Source organism: Aegilops tauschii, chromosome 5 (genome assembly GCF_002575655.3).
Source record: "Aegilops tauschii subsp. strangulata cultivar AL8/78 chromosome 5, Aet v6.0, whole genome shotgun sequence".
In the NCBI taxonomy this organism is placed as follows: Eukaryota; Viridiplantae; Streptophyta; class Magnoliopsida; order Poales; family Poaceae; genus Aegilops; species Aegilops tauschii.
Window position 1 is genome coordinate 117347366 of NC_053039.3, and position 15323 is coordinate 117362688.

The following is a 15323-nucleotide window of genomic DNA, read 5'->3' on the forward strand; positions in this document are numbered from 1 at the left end:
TAAGGTGAAAATAACTAAACATGCTAACATATTTGTATCTTTTTACGTGCCAAGTTACACACCAGCATTTCTTAACAAGAAATTATTTCTCTCATAGAAAGACTGGCAGTGTTTGGCTTGTCATTGGCCTGGTTTGCATTCAAAGTAGTATTTTATTGTAGGTGATCAGGCAGCGAAGGGAGGAGACGCAGCCATACCCAGGCGTCCAATTTCACAGGCTTGAGTTAGGCAGGCAACAATCTTCAGGCTAAACTCTCAGTACAGCAAACTAAACGGACCTCGGGCAATCGAGCTCAGGGTTGCAACCAAGCACCCCTGCACTCCTCTAGACCTTGCAGGCGTTCCGAACGACATCCTCCCCGCTTCCCCAGCGCGATGGCCGGACACCGTAACTTCTCCAGAGCGAATCCTTCCAAAGGCGTTGCCAACATCATCATCCTTGTTGCGTTAAACCTTTCTCCTCATGCCTTTTGCTCCGTTGACCTCCTCCTTCCTATGAAATTTAGTAACAAGGTACATTTCAGTAATCAGTAAAAAAAAGGTAGATTGTAAACCAAGAAAATTGACTATCTTGACAAACTTTTAGTAGAAATCAAATTTCCGTACAACAAGATATTTTAGTACCTTCTGAAAAGAATAGTACAAGGGCAATCATCCAGATACTACCTGAACAATATTATCACAAGTACGAAACCGAACCTTTCGTTGCACCAGGTGACTACCCTTGTCATCTCAAGATTCAAGCCTATCCTCCTCTCCTCCAAGCATACACCAAAAACTGCACAAAATGCAGAACATGTACATGTGTGAACTGAAATAGTGGAACTCAAACCAACCTTCATTATGAGATCTTTTTTGAAGAAGAAAATCTGAAGCATCAGCACCTAGTACATGGAAGAAAAATCCCTTTAGAAAAGTTCGGCATGTAGATTATGATATTATCCTACCTTCTTTATGATTCAGAATTCAACCGTATTTGGGACAATATGAATGGCATCTCAAGGATCTAGTTAAATACCCGGACCAAAACTCGATGAAGAACGACAACATCAGTCGAAACTAAACATAAAAATTTGGAAGTCGTTGACTTTATGTCAGTCTAGTAGTAATAGTAGTACAAGCGCTGCTAGAAAATGTAACTCTGAAGGTGCATAAAGATATGCTACTGTCTTGCTGCTAGAAAATGTAGCACTCAACGTACATATAGATATTTTATTGTCTTGCTGTTAAATAGACTGCTTAGTTTGTTAGTTAGATCAGAAAACTTTAGCTTCCCAACAATTCCAATCTGGAAGCACAATCAGACCTCATGCCTATAAAAAGAAATAAAAAGCAATCAAACCATTGGCAAGAACTTCTGATTGCAGCTTTGAGAGAGCTCTAATCCATTTGTAATTTGGCTACAAATAAAATCAATCCAACTGGAACAAATCACTTTAGGCTGGGTATGCACTACATCTTGATATAATCATGCTTTTGGTTTGTACGCCAGGCTCCAACTTGTCATCATCTCATGATCAGGAGGTATGCCATTTTTTATAGTAGTATTGCCAGAAGCCATATTCTAAGTAATTTTAACAAATGAAACACAACTCAATCTTCCTGATTACCGTCAAGCGATTTCAGAAGAAAGCAGAGTATCCATACCTGAACATTGTACCGTGAAATGCCATCCCTCAAGTTGTAGATCTGCCTACTTGTCGGCGACCATTTTTCTCCATTTTGCAAGAATTTAGTGCTCGCTCAGATTCAGATCACGGAAAGTAAAGCCTCAAAGACAGGCAAACGGTCCCACATCCTTGGAACAAATTTCGAACACAAGCGTACCCAACACTGACACAGGGAAGCAAATTCAGTTGCTCACCAACTTTCTAAGATGGCTAATGTATGGTACTTGTGAGTGGATGGAAGAACCTCCTAGTGAGTTGGTTCCCCTCCTTTCATCTGATCTGATACTTAATAAAGAGGGGTTCCAATTTCAAAAAGTAAAAAGATTAAAGGGTACTTACATTAGTTTATCTAGTAATTTAGATACCATAGTGCAAGCCCCCACAAATCCTAGTAGTTGAGGCAACAACGTACCCAAACCATCCTGTTCTGATTAGTGTATTATTACTTACAGTTTTGCTAAAGCACATCTAGATGTGCCATATATATTGCACATCTAAGTCCTATGTCATTGATCTTACGTCGAGATTCGTGTGAATAATTCTTTTTTCTTTTTTTTCTTTTCCTCTTTATGCTTGATTCACTTATTTAGATGTGCAATAACTAGGGCACATCTAGATGTGCCCTAGACACACCCTTACCAGCAGGCACCAGTGCGGAGTGAATAACGAAAAAGTTTGTCATGGTACCATCACATTTTTCACAACTTCAAATATATTTCATAGATTGGGGGATGTTGGTACGTAAGTATGTAGCCTATCTATCGCCAGCTTTACAAATCAGTATATAAAGGGAAATAATCCCCACCTTTAGAGAAACATCTGCGTACCATTGTTGATTTAGCTATTCCATTGCGGCGTTCCTTAGGCATTGTGATTTTCTTACTTTGCTAATTTCCCTTGCTAGCATTAATCAGCATCCTTGTGTATTCCGTGTGAGGGCTGCAGAGATACATGTCTCCGCTATCTATGAAGATTTTTTTCCAGTAGATAATATGCTTATTCCTAATGAATGGATGAACAGGAACTAATTTGAGACTGAAATTCAAAATCAGTAGAAATCAAGGATTCTGAGTCCTTTTCCATTTGCCAACACAAACAATCTAAAAAAATTAACACGAAAAAATGCAAAGAGGAAAAATAGGGCACCTTCTGTGCGAAAATTTAAAGGATTAATGGATTGTGTGCCCAGCCACAAACATACACGCAAATGAGCCGCCTTGGCCTTGATTGTCTATGCGAGAGATGAGTCGGGCCTGCACACAACAGCACGCACGCACACATCAAATCGAGAAGAAGAAGAAGAAGAAGAAGAAGAAGAAGGAAGAAGAAGAAGAAGAAGAAGAAGAAGGAAGAAGAGGAAGAAGAAGAAGGAAGAAGAAGAAGAAGAAGAAGAAGAAGAAGGAAGAAGAAAGAAGAAGGAAGAAGAAAGAAGAAGACCCCAGAGACGAATGCCACGCATATGAATGCGCATGAAGCCAGCGAACTCGGTGTAGTTAGTACCATCGAAGATCACCGGACAGCGAGGGACAGCAACATAGCCCGATGCAGCGGACAATTTTTTTTAGCAGAGATCCGAAATCAGCAGAGTCCGGACGAGAACGGCGGCTGGGAGCGGGATCCGGCACGGGAATCCGGCGAAAACCAGCGAGAATGGCAGCTGGGGGCGGGATCCGGTGCGGCCTGATCACGAGCGGGAGGAGGCGGGAGCGGCGGGTGACGACTGGATCGGGGAGCACTGCCTGGTCACGAGCGGGAGGAGGCGGGATCCGGTGCGGCAGACCTCAGACGGCGGCAGGTGATGACGGGATCGGGGAGCACAGCCTGGACACGATCGGGAGGAGAGGGACAGCGGCCCAGCCTGGCGATCGATCCACACAGCGACGACGACGGCGGCAGGTGACAGCTCGATCGGGGGCGGGACTAGGGAACGCGTCCTGGCGTTGACCTGCAGGGGGAGAGGAGCAGGCACGGAGAGCCAGCTGCGACCACAGACGAGGGTAACGGCGCGAGGTGGATCAACAGCACGAGTTGCAACGTGCAAAAAAAAGTTGACCTAGCTCTAATACCATGTTAGGAATAAGCAACTTATATTCCCATGAGGCCATAGGCCGATATATATACATGTACAGGTGTGGAACATATGCAGGAAACCCCTTATACAACGGGATAAATACAAAGGGTTACATGACTTATATTATAACTCTAACACAAGGCTCTGTATTCTTTCTTGTAGCCATTTTATCTTAACTTGCTGATTTGTTGGTGTGAACTTCCTCCATGTAGAGAGAAGATAGCTGGGAGCATTTGCTAGAACGTTTCAAGGACTGCAAGCTCCAGCCTGAAGTTCTATTTTTCGAGGTCATCAAGTAGACTGTTGTATAGCTCCTTCGCAGAATGCAAACCTCTCTCTGACGATCAGAGCCAACTCTGGACCCAGTTTTTTTGTTTCATTGCCACCATTTTGATGCTGTTTGGCTCGGTCATTCTAACATCGAATACAGATAAATTCTTCAGGGATGGTATAAATTGTTCTGTGTGTTCTTAACTCGAAAGAAGGGCTTTATGATATTCGTCTTTGGAAGTTGGAACTTATGAATGATGCATGTCTTGACTTCTAATGTCGCATTTAACGGCACCACACTATTTTCTCTGAAGCCATAATGTTGACAATAGCTAGCTGAGAGAAGTAATTTGATGCATCACCATCAGGGATCCGCTGTTGGCTGTTTTTATTTTCTGTGAAAAGGGCTTTCGTTGTCTGTTTATTATGGCCCTTTGGCCTTTGTTTGTGTCTGGCGTCATCTTGACCTTTTCTCTCTAATACAAGATGACGCTCATTTGTATGCGTGTTGGAGAAGAAGAAAAATTGTTTCGGTTTTGTTGTTGAAAGTGTCGACCCTTTTCACAGATATGAGCATTGGGACTAGGTACTAAAATTGATGCTATTATAATCTTGTTATCATTAGGAAGAACGTAGGAGATAGTTTCGAGAGCGGGGGATGGAACCGAAACAGGGTAACCCTGATCACCGCCGCCGGTTCAGACTGTCCTTCCACGTCGCACAGAAGGGCTGTCGTTCCGGCGCTGGCCAAAGAGAAGAAGAACCTTCTCTGCTGGCAATGTCAAAGCCCAACGCTCTTGTGTGAGGCTACTGACGGGACAGCCTCCAAAGGCAGGAGTGTTTCCATCCCCGGGGTTTAGCTGTCCGCAGCCGTTGTTCAGGTTCAGATACCACGGAAACGGGCGCAATCCCGCACGGCAACCATTATGAGCCGGTGTGGCTTTTCCATCCATCCAAAAGTGACCAGCATCCGCAGAGGGTGGTAATCAAGCATTGGTTCACGCCGAAGGGATGGGATTTGGTGAATGGAGCCCGGAACAAATCTCGCCAGCCTCCCACCTGCACGCTGTTAGCACCAATCTTGACAAAGATTGTCAATTGCTGTACACTTGTACACGTGCACATTAGGGTAATTAGTATGACTCGTACGGCCTGTGTACGTGTTTGCATTCCACTGGGAGTGGAGTGGGAGGCGACTCTTTCTCTCTCGTACTGAAACATGCGGTTGCAGGACGATGGAATGGTGAGCCTAAACAATGTTTAGTCTTCGGTGTTAATCAGGCGGGTTAAGAATTTGTCAAGATGGTGCTGTGGTGTAGTCGGTTATCACGTTAGTCTTACACACTAAAGGTCCCCAGTTCGAGCCTGGGCAGCACCAAAATATTCTCATTGTTTTGGGAAGTTTTGTTCACACCTTCAGGAACTTCCGTATACAGTTCAACTCTATTTTGTGAGCTTCTCTGTAAATGTGGAGTGTTTGTGTCTCTAAACTCTGACAGTTAGCTATTTTGTGAGCTTCTCTGTAAATGTGGAGTGTTTGCGTCTCTAAACTCTGACAGTTAGCTAAAATCTTCAGCTTTTTTGGCAACTTAGATGCCTGAATTGTTTGATGTTTTGTTCTTTCAGCAGAGCAACGTGATTTCTGAAATTAGTGTCAGCCAATGCTTTCTCTTGTCAGTCGGTGTTAAGATTCAGACTAGATATACGAGTACCGTATGTATATTACAACCGCTTGCCGAAAACATACAGAGGTTCCACTTTCATATCCCAAGTTTAAATTTGCTAATCGATTTTTTTTGCTTTTCGCGGAGCAGTACACCAAGTGTTTGCAATAATTATTCAGTTTGTCTAATTCACATCTAGATAATTTTTAAGAATATCACATCTAAACTCCCACAAATAACGCAACAACAAGGAACAGAAAAAAAAAACTGGGACAAAAAAAAATAGACCACAAACATAATGGACACAAGGTTAGATGTGTCCTAAACAGACTTTTTTTTACATGATTCACTTAAGTTTGCTATTTTACAAGACATCAATTTCAAGCAGCCGCATACGTTGGAAAGCAAGGTATACATACGAGTACCATATGTATATTACAACCGCTTGCCGGAAACATACAGAGGTTCCACTTTCATATCCAAAGTTTAAATTTGCTAATCGATTGTTTTTTGTTTTTTGCGGAGCAGTACACCAAGTGTTTGCAATAATTATTCAGTTTGTCTAATTCACATCTAGATGTTTTTTTAAGGATATCACATCTAAGTTTCCACAAATAACGCAACAACAAGGATCAGGAGAAAAAAAGCTGGATAAAAAAAAATAGACCACAAACATAGTGGACACAAAATTAAATATGACATAATAATTATGTCACATCTAGATGTATCCTAGACAAACTTTTTTTTACATAATTCACTTGAGTTTGCTGCTTTCCAAAACATCAATTTCAAGCAGCCGCATACGTTGGAAACCAAGGTATACATATGAGTACCGTATGTATATTACAACCGCTTGCCGGAAACATACAGAGGTTCCACTTTCATATCCGAAGTTTAAATTTGCTAATCGATTGTTTTTTGCTCTTCACGGAGCAGTACACCAAGTGTTTGCAATAATTATTCAGTTTGTCTAATTCACATCTAGATGTTTTTTAAGGATGTCACATCTAAACTCCCACAAACAACCCAACAACAAGGAACAGAAAAAAAGCTGGAACAAGAAAAATAGACCAGAAATATAGTGGACACAAGGTTAGATGTGACATAATTATGTCACATCTAGATGTGTTTTAGACAGACTTTTTTTACATGATTCACTTGAGTTTGCTGCTTTGCAAGACATCAATTTCAAGCAGCCGCATACGTTGGAAAGGAAGGTATACATCACCTGGAGTGAAACGTTTCCTGGCAAACGATCGCTTAATTTCTTCCAAAAAGTGTACGCACTGGGGGCTGAAGCAGGTTTTGTGCACACATGTAAGTAAAGCTTTTTTATGTAACTTTTGAAGTTAAATTCCTTTTTTAATTTAATTTTTTGTTTAAAAAACAATCCAAGAATCCAAAATCTTTTCCTTTATTAATTGAACAAAATCCTTTTTTAGAGGGGATTTTTTCTAAACTTGCCATGTGCATTCTTATTATATGTAGCATGCCAATTTCTAGGTCTTTTGTAATGCCCCCATGGCCATGGCAAAAAAATTATTAAGAGCATGGTCTTTTAATATTTAGTAACATGGTATTTTTTATTATTAAGAGGAGTTTTATTATTAAGAGCATGAAATTTTTATTATTAGTAACATGGAATTTTTATTGTCAAGAGGATAACGGTTTTATGACTAAGAACATGGCATTTTTATTATTAGTAAAATATATTTTTTGTTATTAGGAGGATGTGAGTTTTATTGTTAACATGTTGGCAGTTTTATTGTTGAGAGCATGTCATTTTTATTATTGTTGTCATGACATTTTTATTATCAAGAGGATGACAGTTTTATTATTAAGGGGATGGCAATTTTTATTTTTATTGGGATGAAAATTTTAAAAGAAAAATCACCGACGTGGCATTTTTTCTGAGTTTTTGCACAATGGACCAAATAAAGAAAAAAAAAACTTTACAGCATGGCATTTTGTTTCTGGTCCTTGGCGAAAATAAAGAAAAAAGTGTTCTCCAAAACATGGCCTTTTTCATAGTGAAACATATCCATCGCAGAATTCATACAAAAATAATCAGAACACATTACACTTTTTTTAATCGTACCAATTATTTAAAAATTAGCATGGCATTTTTATAAAGTAGCCTGTCATTTAAAAAAATTCATATCATGGTGATTATACATTTTATGTGTTCTCTGGCTTTTTATAAGAAAAATATGTATTTTTTTGTTCATGGCATTTTAAAAAAGGTAAATGCCACATAAATAGTTAACAGGTAACATGCTTTTAGGTGAAATCTGATAAATATGCAGTATTATATTGGCAAATCTTGAAAATTGCGAAAGTGACCTCCAACCAGTGATTTACCAATCCAACACTAAGTGAACATATTTTGGTCAGTTTTTGCCAAACTAGATCTGACGTCAAAGCCAGGCAGTGCAGCTTCGCACTCATGGAGATTTTTTTCAAGACCGCAAATATGATCATGCAGAAAGAGATGATTTAAACTACTGAGTTCATCCAATTACTTCCTCCATTTCAAAATAATTGAAATTCTAGGATTTTCCTAAGTCAAATTTGATTAAGTTTGACCAAGCCTGTAACAAAATCCCCTGAAATCCAAAATTATTTTATTAGATCCATTATGAAATATATTTTCATGTTCTGTATATTTAATATTATAGACCTTTGTGGATGTTTTTACAGACTTGGTCAATTTTAAAAAATTCACTTACGATGGAACTTTAATTATTTTAAAATAGAGGAAGTAGTAGGACAGAAAAAAGTACTTTGAATATTGGCTCTGCTTTTGTGTAACTTCAGTTATATAAAGTTGTTGCCTATCTAAAATAAATTGCCCAATACACTATTTAAGCAGCACCTAAGACAACTACGGGCTACAACACGGGCGCGGCATGCGTCGCACTGTCCACCCCGCTAGTTGAAACAACATTTCGAAGCTCACATTCGTAGAAATGCATTCTGAGGAACCACATTTTCTGGTATAACTTCAAACTGGTAATGTGCTTGTTTCTTTATAATGGTCAACATATTAATGTCAAGCTGATACAAGCACACCCAGTCTATCATGAAACAAACACAACGTATCGCCTAAGCCAACTCTTGTGAGCTTGGCATGCACGCAGTCGACATGCACGGCCCAGCCGATGCCAACTGCACACACGGTGGTCTGATAGCCATTTCTCGTTTCCGTGGCCTTGGCCATAAGCCCATCAGCCTAGTCCACCCAAGGTCGACTGTCAGGGGCCCGCACGAGCACCCGGTACATGTGCGTCGCAATAAGAGGATCAATGGTAGGTTTTCGCCGGGGACTCCACAGAGGGCACTCATGGAGCAACTTGGGTCGGCGGATCATCCATGACAGAGAGGTGATCGAGGAAGAGGCGCTTCGGTCCTATGTCGAGCTCCTCTCACGTTCCTTGAGCATGGAGCACATCCCGCTCATCACTCGACTCTTTGGGTGGCAACTCGATGTGGCCTTCCTCACAAGGTCGCTTGTCCATTGCGTGATCAACAACAGTAGACCTTGCAACACCCGGTGGTTCGGCGTGTAGTGTCTCGACAGGCTTGAGCCTCTCTTTTGCTTAGGTGAAGCGGGTTAAAAGGGATGCCAGTGGCGGTTCTAATTTGGTAGCTTCATGGACCTCGACAATTTGACGGTGTGCTTGACTTGGGATCTCTGGGCATGCCTGATTCTGGTGTTCATCCCGGTCTAGCAACTTTTTTCTGTGGGAACTCCATCTAGCAACCCTTTTTATGCACTAAATTAGAAAATAACAAACATTTAACCATGTTTCCTAGATTAAATGTAAGATTTTATACCATCAATCTAAAAATGGACTCCCAACTCTAAAATACATGATTATCCATATGACCACTAAAGGTGCAACTATAATGTAATCACCGAAACAAAATGTTCAACTAATTGGAACAACCAAATCGATGCCAGTCTAACAATACATGAACATGTTTGGGCACATGAGAATTAAGAGGAGGAAGAAGAAAAGATCTCCAAAACTCTGTGAAGGGAGAGAACACGTGAACTCCCCCTTAGCGATAATCCTACTCACACGAACCCATTACGGGCTTTTACGTGATTTTCTTCTAACTAATCCCCCCACCCCCGGATTTTTAGCGGGGGTGGGGCCCATCCTCCCCTCTTGTCCAATCCCAACCGCTCACGTCTGTTAGTCTGTGAACCCGTTAATCAATCCCTCAGTGAGTCTAGCATTACTCCTCCCTTAGTGTCGGCTTGGCGTTGTTGACTTAGTCATCTCAGAGGACACTACACGGCTGTGATCGCATCAATTCCCTGGTTGATGAGCAACGATCATAGGAGATGACCCGCCGAGTAGGGTGGCGGGGCAGAGGTTCCTAGAGAGGGATGATGGGGGTGACACGTGTGGAAGCAAGTGCGACCCTGGCTGGGAAGCTGCGATAGGACTAGGACAAGCCACATGAGGAGTTGGGAGGGACGGAAGCGGTGGCATCAGTGTGCACCGGGCACCAACAATGGCCAACAAGGCAGTGTCAATTGGAGAGAAAATGATAACATGGACATAATTTGGTAGATTCTTTTAGGTGATGAAATTTCGCAGACGTGATACGTATTATCGTCACATCCTATGCGCGAGGAATCAAACCGACCACCAACTGCACGGACCCATGCCCATGCTCACACAGTTGGCAGATGGCCTCAACGCTATTTCTGTTAGCCCCGCATAAACTTAAAGAAGATTCATAGATGTGATACGGACCATCGCCACAGCCCATGCGTAGTCTCTGGCCTCGCGTAAACCGACGACCCATGCTCTAGGCTCACATAATTGGCAGATGACCTCGACGCTCTCCCCGTTAGCCGCGCATAAACTGAAGGAGATGCCCGACCTAATGTGCCCCACTATCATTATAGAAACATTTTCTATTATTTTCCCATCCATATCAAAGACACGGAAATGCCGTGTTAAAAAAAGACACGAAAATGCCTAAAAAAAATTGTCAGCCACCACGTGATTATGCTCCACCCCAAAAATGGCGGTTGCTTGCCACTGGCCATCATTGGCCCCATTTTTTCCGGGAAAACGCAGCCAGCCAATCCCCTCCTTTCCCTCGCCGTTCGAACAAATTTAGAGACCAACAAATAACTACACCAATTAATCGTCCGCCTCTCTATTAACCCGCGCCTACCTAATTCTAACCTCCATTTCAATCCCTTCCTTCCTTCCGCACGCACGCGCGCACGCCATGAGGCCACCGCTCGTCGCCTGCCTCGTCCTCCTCCTCCTTTCCGCGGCGGCGGCACCGCCGGCCGGCGCCATCTGCGTGCCACGCAAGCCCGGCGCGGGGGGCAAGGTCGGCCCTCTCCCTTCGCCGGCCAAGCCGACGCCGCCGCAATCGAAGCCGACGCCGCCGAAGGCCACGCCGGTCGCCCCCGGCGGCGACATCGTGAAGGCTCTGTGCGCCAAAACGGACTACCCAGACGTGTGCGTCGCTGCCATCGGCAAGCAGCCCCCGCCCGCAGGGAAGAAGCTGGACGGGCCCGGCGTGCTGGAGATGGCCATGGCCGTGGTGCGGGCCAAGGCGGCGGAGGCCAAGAAGGCGGCGGAAGCGCTCATCGCCGACCCCAAGACGCCGAAGCTGGCGGTGGGCCCGCTCCGCGACTGCGCCGACTCGTATGACGACATCCCGTACAGTCTCGACCACGCAATGAAGGCCATAGCCGCCACCGACAAGGACACCACGGGCACCATGCTCGATACCTGCCGCACCGACGTCGACACGTGCGACCAGGGCTTCGAGGACCGCGAGGAGCTCCCGCGGCTCATGTCCAAGCACGACGCCGAGCTCGCCAAGCTCGCCAGCAACTGCCTCGCCATCGCCCAAGCCGTGGGCCTCCACCCGGGCCAGTCCTGAAATTCTGAGGCCTAAAATAGTTTGTATACGTATATACTATTATATAATGTTACTGATAAACAGCAAATAGGTGCAAACCGATATTTATCATAATTTAAACATTAATATCTTCAAATTTTCTTCTGACATTCCTGCATGGAAATTCACTCATGATGGGGTCGATCTTCAGTCTCATCCAACATTTTTTCATCGATACATATATTTGTTAATAGCTCCTTCTGCGATCATATCAAGCCATCCACACATTGTTTATTTGTATTCTTTCTCTATGCATACTTTCTTGACGACATGATAAAACCCAATTTTGATATTTTTAAGCATCAAGCAAAGGATAAATAGTGCAAGCTATGCATATGTATGAGAAGGTAATTACTTAATTAGCAATATACATATGAGGGATAGAAATGGTAAATTGTTACTCCCTCCGTTCCATATTACTCGTCGCTGATTTAGTATAAAGTTGTACTAAATCAGCGACGAGTAATATGGAACGGAGGGAGTATATGGTATACCTCAGATCGATGTCCGAGTAGGCTCATCGAGCGGCAATGACGCACCACGACGTGGACTGGTGATGATCCACAAGTACAGGGGATCAATTGTAGTCCTTTCGATAAGGAAGAGTGTCGAACCCAACGAGGAGCAGAATAAGCTGACAAACGGTTTTCAGCAAGGTATTTTCTGCAATCACTGAAATTATCGGTAACGAGTAGTTTGATATCAAGATAATTTGTAACAATTGACAAGTAACAATAGCAACTAAGGCGTAACGAGGTTGCCCAATACTTTTTGTAGCAAATGACAGGCCAGAGCGGTCTCTTATAATAAGCAAAGCGTTTTTGAGAACACACGGGAATTTTATCTAGTCACTTTCATCATGTTTGTTTGATTCACGTTCGCTACTTTGATAATTTGATATGTGGGTGGACCGGTGCTTGGGTGCTGTTCTTACTTGAACAAGCCTCGCACTTATGATTAACCTCTCTCGCAAGCATCCGCAACTACGAAAGAAGAATTAAGATAAATCTAACCATAGCATTAAACATATGGATCCAAATCAGCCCCTTACGGAATAGCGCATAAACTAGGGTTTAACCTTCTGTCACTCTAGCAACCCATCATCTAATAACTACTGCACAATGCATTCCCTTAGGCCCAAAGATGGTGAAGTTTCATGTAGTGGACGTTCACATAACACCACTAAGGGAATCAACAACATACATATCATCAAAATACCAAACGAATACCAAATTCACACGATTACTTATGACAAGCTTTCTCCCATGTCCTTAAGAACAAAAGTAACTACTCACGAATCATATTCATGTTAAAGATCAGAGGGGTATTGAATAACATAATGGATCTGAACATATAATCTTCCACCAAATAAACCAAGTAGCATCAACTACAAGATGTAATCAACACTACTACCAACCCACAGGTACCAATCTGAGGTTTTGATACAAAGATTGGATACAAGAGATGAACTAGGGTTTGAGATCAGATGGTGCTGGTGAAGATGTTAATGAAGATTAGTCCTACCACTATGAGAGGGTTGTCGGTGATGCCAATGGCTTTGATTTCCCCCTCCTAGAGGGAAGTATCCCCGGCGCAATCGCTCCGCCAGAGAGCAAAAGTGTTCCCGCCCAAGTTCCGCCTCGAGATGGCGACGCTCCGTCCCGAAAGTCCTCTCCTTATTTTTTTTGTAGGGCAAATGGGCTTATATACCAGAAGATGGGCACTGGAGGCTAGCCAGGGGTCCCACGAGCCACCAGGGCGTGCCCTGGGTGGGTGGGTGCGCCCTGATGCCTCTTGGGCACTTGGGGTGGCCCCCGCTGGTATTTCTTTCTTCCAATATTTTTTTACAAAAAAATTCTCCGTGAAATTTCAGCTCATTTGGAGATGTGCAGAATAGGTATCTCTGATATAGTTTTTTCAGTCTCAGAATTCCAGCTGCCGGTGATCTCCCTTTTCATGTAAATCTTGCATAGTAAGAGAGAAAAGGCATTAGAATTGCTCCACAAAGTGTTATATTGATTAAAAACATGATACATAATAGTAGGAAAACATGATGCAAAATGGACGTACCAACTCCCCCAAGCTTAGATCTCTCCTGTCCTCAAGCGAAAGCCGATATCAATAATCTCGACCACATGTTTAGAGAGAGAGAGGTGTCTTTAAAAGCAAAATATGGACATAGTAGCATCATGACTAGTATCATAGCAGCAATATATTATCATCATAAAACTTGTCATGAGCAAGTAATAATTCATCACAACAACGAAGTATAAAGCATAAACTTTCTTGAAAACTAACAAACTATGTTCTCAATCAACAATGCAATTGCAATTCATCATGTAGGAGCTTTTTTTAGCAAGTCCACATACTCAACCATCATTTAGTCTTCTATGATTGCTAACGCTCACGACATATATATGGAGCAAAAAGTTTCAGCCGGACACATAGAAAGATAGGGGCTTAATTTCGGCTCCCAACTCATTTACCTCAAGGGTAATGTCAACAATAATAGCTCATGATCACTCATATCCAACTGGATATATATGCCTAGATCTTTCCCCACCACATGATGCTTTCAAAAGAGAAAAATAAAAAGCAAATAGAGGAGAACAATATTGACTCTTGCATGAAAAGTAAATACATAAAAGTAAAAGATATGCCCTTTGCAGAGGGAAGCAGAGGTTGTCATGCGCTTTTTGTTTTTGGATGTGCAAGCTCTTAGTGCAAAGGAACGTCACTTTATATTGCCCCTTGTGATAGCAACCTTTATTATGCAGTCCATCGCTTTTATTTCTTTACCATCACAAGATCGTACGAAGCTTATTTTCCCTTACAGTAAAAGATCATACATATTTAGGAGCAATTTTTATTGCTTTATGCACAGATGACAACTTACTTGAAAGATCTTACTCAATCCATAGGTAGGTATAGTGGACTCTCATGACATGAAACTGGGTTCAAGGTTTTTGGATGCACAAGTAGTATCTCTACTTTGTGCGGATTTTTTGGCTAGCAAAGATATTGGGCAAGCACCAAATGTTGGAGGATCTATGACAATATAACTTCTATGTGAATAATAGCAAACATAACTCATTACGTTGTCTTCCTTGTCCAACGTCAACAATTTGACACAAAATACTTAATTGGGGCTCACAATCATAAAAGATGTCTAAGATAGTATATTTATATGTGAATCTTCACTTACCTTTTTAATTCTTTCATGAATTGCATCATTGACCAATGCTATGTTTGTTAACTTTAATAAATTTTATCACTTACGCTTTTCTTTATGTGATGTAATTACTTCCCATGAGATTAGCATATGATCTTTTCCATTATTTTCATTGCTAAGATTGGAACATAAAGGTAAAGAAGCAAAAACTCAAACTACTCTTTATTATATAACTCTCAACTCAATTACATAGATAGATAGATCACGAAAGTAGCACCCTAAAATAGATCGTACTAAGCTTTTATTCAACTAAATCACGAAATAGCTAAGGATCAAACTAAAAATAGGCAAAGATAATAAAAGTGATGGTGATGGTGATACGATACCGGGGCACCTCCCCCAAGCTTGGCACAAGACAAGGGGAGTGCCCATACCCGTGTACTCAAGTTTCTTTCTTCGGTGATGATGATGGTGATAAAGTGGTGGCCTTGTCCTTCAGCTTTAGCAGATACTCTAATTTAGGGTTGATG

The 15323-nt window shown here is 42.2% G+C and overlaps 1 long non-coding RNA gene and 1 other non-coding gene across 3 annotated transcripts; one reads left to right on the forward strand and one right to left on the reverse strand.

Annotated features, from left to right (window-relative positions):
• Window positions 1–3358, reverse strand: LOC109770669 (uncharacterized). 2 transcript variants are annotated; one of them, XR_005756442.3, is made up of 3 exons: window positions 1648–2998; window positions 625–778; window positions 1–493 (listed from the first exon to the last, which is right to left on the reverse strand). It is a non-coding gene; the product is annotated as an uncharacterized lncRNA (long non-coding RNA). The 2 variants fall into 2 exon arrangements; XR_012184258.1 differs by having other exon boundaries at window positions 625–3358.
• Window positions 3359–5315: 1957 nt separating this feature from the next.
• On the forward strand, window positions 5316–5389 carry TRNAV-UAC (transfer RNA valine (anticodon UAC)). Its single transcript has one exon. It is a non-coding gene; the product is annotated as a tRNA-Val (tRNA).
• The last annotated feature ends 9934 nt before the right edge of the window (window positions 5390–15323 follow it).